The 4,436-nt window shown below is 34.4% G+C and overlaps 1 pseudogene across 1 annotated transcript; it reads right to left on the bottom strand.

The window, feature by feature from the left end:
• Window positions 1-845: 845 nt before the first annotated feature.
• Window positions 846-2,147, bottom strand: LOC308505055 (large ribosomal subunit protein uL11-like; annotated as a pseudogene). Its single transcript has 2 exons — window positions 2,118-2,147; window positions 846-1,420 (listed from the first exon to the last, which is right to left on the bottom strand). The product of its transcript is annotated as a large ribosomal subunit protein uL11-like (transcript).
• Between the last annotated feature and the right edge of the window lie 2,289 nt (window positions 2,148-4,436).

The raw sequence follows: 4,436 nt of genomic DNA, 5'->3' as shown, positions 1-4,436 counted from the left end.
TGTTTGTTTGTTTTTTTAAACTTAAGATTTAATTCTATTATGGTCAGGAAACATAGTCTGTATTGCTTGTATCCTTTGAAACCCACAGAATTTTTTCTTTTTTATGATTTGGCATTGAGTCTATTCACAGCGACTCTCCCAAGGGCGCTTGAGAAAAATTTACGTCCTGCAGTTATTGGATTAGTGTTTTTTGCAGTCATGTCAGATTCATTTGTAATGTTGTCCAAATCACCTGGAGTTTTTATTGAAATATGTCTATTTTCCTATCAATTACAAAAAGAAACATATTTAAGTCTTCATCAATGATCAAGTTTTATGTATTTTTCCCATATTTTTCATCATGCATTTTGAATCTCTCTTACTACTGCATACACATTTTGAATTTATAATTTAAGGTTAATTAATACCTAACATTGTAGAGTGATCTACTTTATCTCTGGAAAGACTTTTTGTCTTAAACTTTGTTTTGCTCTGACACTAACATAGCCACCCCAGCTTCCATGTGGATATTTCTGAATCATTTCAATCCATTTTCTTTCGACCTTTCTATGTCTTCGTGTGTCGAATGTGTCTGGTAACAGCACAGAGCCATCGCCGGTCTAACAATTGCTGCCTTGTTTGTTTAGTTTCCTTATATTTAATACACAATTAAATTACGATGTTCATGTTTAAATCTACTCACTTTCTGTTTATATTCTATTTTGCCCTGTTTCTGTTTTTCCTTTATTCCTATAGAGCCTATAAAGTTGTTTGTTTTGTTTAGGTTTTTTATTTTTATTTATTTATTTATTTATTTATTGTTGTTGCCAAATGATCTTTACTTGAAATATCTTCCTTTGTAGTCCTTAACTAGCTGGACATCCCACTGCACCATTGTGGATGTCATCTGTGATGTCACATGAGGGTGGCAGCTATCAACACTGCAGCCCACAGACTGAGGAGTCCCCAAGATCTCTTTAATGGTTCCAGAGAGTTCTCTAGCCAAAGATCGATGCCACAGCTGTCAATCTCATCAAAAGTGATCTTTCCACGATGCTTAATATTTTTTTGCTTTTTTCTGTCTCTTGGCGGTTCTTTGAGGGCTTTGATGATCATCACACAGGCAGAAGCTACCACCTCAATCTGGGCCTGTCTCTTCTGAATGGTCAATTTCACTGTTATCCTCAGACCCTTCCAATCACCAGTTGCTTTAGCTGTCTCCAACCTTTTTTGGAGACAGACCCAGGGAGCCAATCCTGGAGACTAGGGTAGACATGGCGTCGACTTTCATGCTGCTGTACCTCAGGTATATGACTTTGATTTCATTGGGGTTGAACTTCAGCGGCCTGGTAGAGGTGGCTGGTGTGGATGAACCTGTATTTGGGACTATTGAAGAAGTTGCATCTTGGCCTCCTCCGAGCCGAAACCCGAAAGCTAGATCCTATAATGTTTAAGTGCACAGTTCAGTGTCTTTAAGTATATTCACACTACCGTGCAATCATCACCACCATCTATTTCTTTCCATCCATCCATCCATCCTTCCATCATCTATCAGAGAGAGATAGAGTTGAATCTTGAACAATGAAGAGATGAGGTGGCACAGAGCTTGAATTAGGAGCACAGTCAACTCTTGAACAATACGGTTTACACTGTACGGGTCCACTTATACACTGATCTGTATATAAAATAACAGAAATTTAGTTTGCTATTAGAAAATGCATTTTCACTTTTCACAGTTTAACTTGATTAATTATATGTGATTTCACATATAATAACCTTACAGCGGTATAATTTCATTTACGATTTCTTCCATTCGTTACTACTATCACACATTATTTTCACTTTACTCAATTGATTTTAAAAGAAGTTAAGAAACATTTTTATATTGACTTACATATTGATTATTTCTAGTGCTCTTCATTTTGTCCAATAGATCCAAATTAACATATTGCATTGTATTCCTCAAGTCTGAAGAATTTTAGCACTTCTTGTAGCATGTTATCTGCTACAAGAGTGTTTTTTGTGGTTTATCTGAAAATGTATTTTGTTTTAATTTTTGAAACCTACTCTTCTATGTATGTTTTATTTTATTTTTTTCTCTTTTGGAATTTTTCAGATGTCATTCCCTTATCTTTTACCCTCCTTTTGTATAAGATGCCAGCCTTCATGGTCATTATTGTTCTCCTGTATACATAATGTCTCATTTTTCCTCTGGCTTTTAAGATTTGTTTTTTCCTTTTTTGAGAGACACATCCTGTCTAGTTTCTTCCTGTTTTTGACTGCTTTCTGATGTCTTGAAATAGTTATTTGTTTCTAGTTTTTGGCACTATTATCTTCTGTACGTTTAATCTTATACAAGGCACTCTGTCATTATGAGAAAACATAACCCAGGTTTGTTTTTAATATTTACCCATTTTTTCTGGTAAGTTTCACTCTTTTGTGTAGACTCATGCTTTTGTTAAATAATTTCCTTTTGCCTAAAAAACATCTTTAATATTTCTTTTAGAGCAGATGAGCTAATGACAAAATGCTCTCAGTTTTCCTTGTCTAAAAAAGTATTTCAACTTCATTTTCAAAGATGTCTTCACTGGGTGTTGAATTCTTAGTTGACATATACAGAGGGTGCCAAAAACAAGTATACACATTTTAACAAAGGAAAAACTGTACTAATATATAATATTAGTACAATAACAAAAGATGAATGCAAGTCACGTTTGACTTCTGCAATTACAAGAGATGCTCAACGTGGTTACCATCAGGGTCACATACTTCTGATTATGGCGAACTACTGCTTGAGCAACGCTGACCGAAGTATTAACATCTCTTAAAATGTATATACATTTTTTTGGCACCCCCATATATTTTTTTTCAGCACTTCAAATACATTGTTATATTATGGTCTGGATTGAAAACATTTAGAAAAGAAGTTTGGGGACATTCTATGTTTGTTCCTGTCTATGTATCTTTATCTCTGGTTGATTTTAATAATTTTCTCTTCATCATTGGCTTTCTGGAATTTGATTATGATATCTGTTGGTGTACTTTTCTTTATGTTTCATCTTCTTAAGTTTTTTGAGCATCTGGGTTGTGTCAGTTTATAGTTTTCCTAAAATGTTGAAAACACTCATTTCTTCAAATATTTTTTCTGCACCTTTCTTTCTTCTCATTTTAAGACTTGTATATTAGACTAGACTGCATGATGTAGTCCAACAGGTCACTTTGGCACTGTGCATTTTTTCTTGTTTTTCCCCCCTCTCTGTGCTTATGTTTGGATGGTTTCTATTCCATGAATTCAAGTTATTTGATCTTTTCTGTCTGCCCCCACTCTCTGCCATGATATTTTAGCTGTGATTAACCCCATTAGGTAAGTTTTTTGTTTTAACATTAATGATGTTTTCATTTTCATCTCGAGATTTCCTATTTGTTGTTTGTTTGTTTGTTTGTTTGTTTGTTTGTTTGTTTTTTAATGTCTTCCATGTCCCTCCATTTTGTGTCCATATTGTCCGGGAAGTCATTGAGCACACTGAATGAATCTGAAATAGCTGTTGTAAAATCCTCGTCTTGTAATTCAATTATTTCACTCATTTCTGGATTTCTTTCAATTTACTGATCTTCTTCCAGCTTTTGTATCACATTTTCTTGCTTCTTGACATGACATTAATCTTTCAATGGATGCTGGATTTCCTAGCGTTGTTTTTGGAAGAGCATTGGACTTCGTTCTTCTAGGCAATTAAGTTTCTCATGGAATACACTGATATTTATAAGTGAGGCAGTTTTTTAAAAAGAATTTTGAATGGGGGATAGAGTAACTTTCTACTCTAGGGCTAGTTTTGCCCCACCACTAATGTGTTTTCTGGCTGGATGATCCACTAAAGGCCCATACGTCCAAAACATATTCTTCATCCTGGCTGATTCAATGTCTCCCATTGTCTTGTCAGCTCCAGGAACTTTTCAACTTACTGCACCCATTCATTCTTTGCCTAGACATTTGGAGTTTCACCATTTGCCCGTATACCGTACTATTCAGCAAAAACTTAATGATGCCCCTATGCAGATACTTTTTTCTCCCAAATAGGAAACATGGCTACACCACATATATTGAATAACACCTTCTTTTTTATCTCTTTCTCTCTCTCTGTCTCTGTGTCTCTCTCTCTTTCTCTCTTTCTCTCTTTCCCTCCATCCCTCCCTCTCTCTTCTTTTCTTTTTTCTTTCTGTTCCTTTTTCTACTGATTCAAATACTTTTTTTGTATTTCCTAAATCACAGTACACCTTCAAATTTGGTTTTGTGATTTTAAAATTCCTTTCTCTTTTTATATTCTGATACTAAAAATATTATTTTACTTATTGGAGCTCTGAAATATTTTTAATATTCATGTGACGTAAATCCTTTCCAGTTTTTCTTTTAAGAATAACAGAATCAGTATTGCATAATTAATCTCCCAAATGAATTTTAA

Source organism: Rhinolophus hipposideros (assembly GCF_964194185.1).
Source record: "Rhinolophus hipposideros genome assembly, chromosome: 11".
NCBI classification, from domain to species: Eukaryota; Metazoa; Chordata; class Mammalia; order Chiroptera; family Rhinolophidae; genus Rhinolophus; species Rhinolophus hipposideros.
This window is presented reverse-complemented; position numbering and strand designations above follow the sequence as displayed.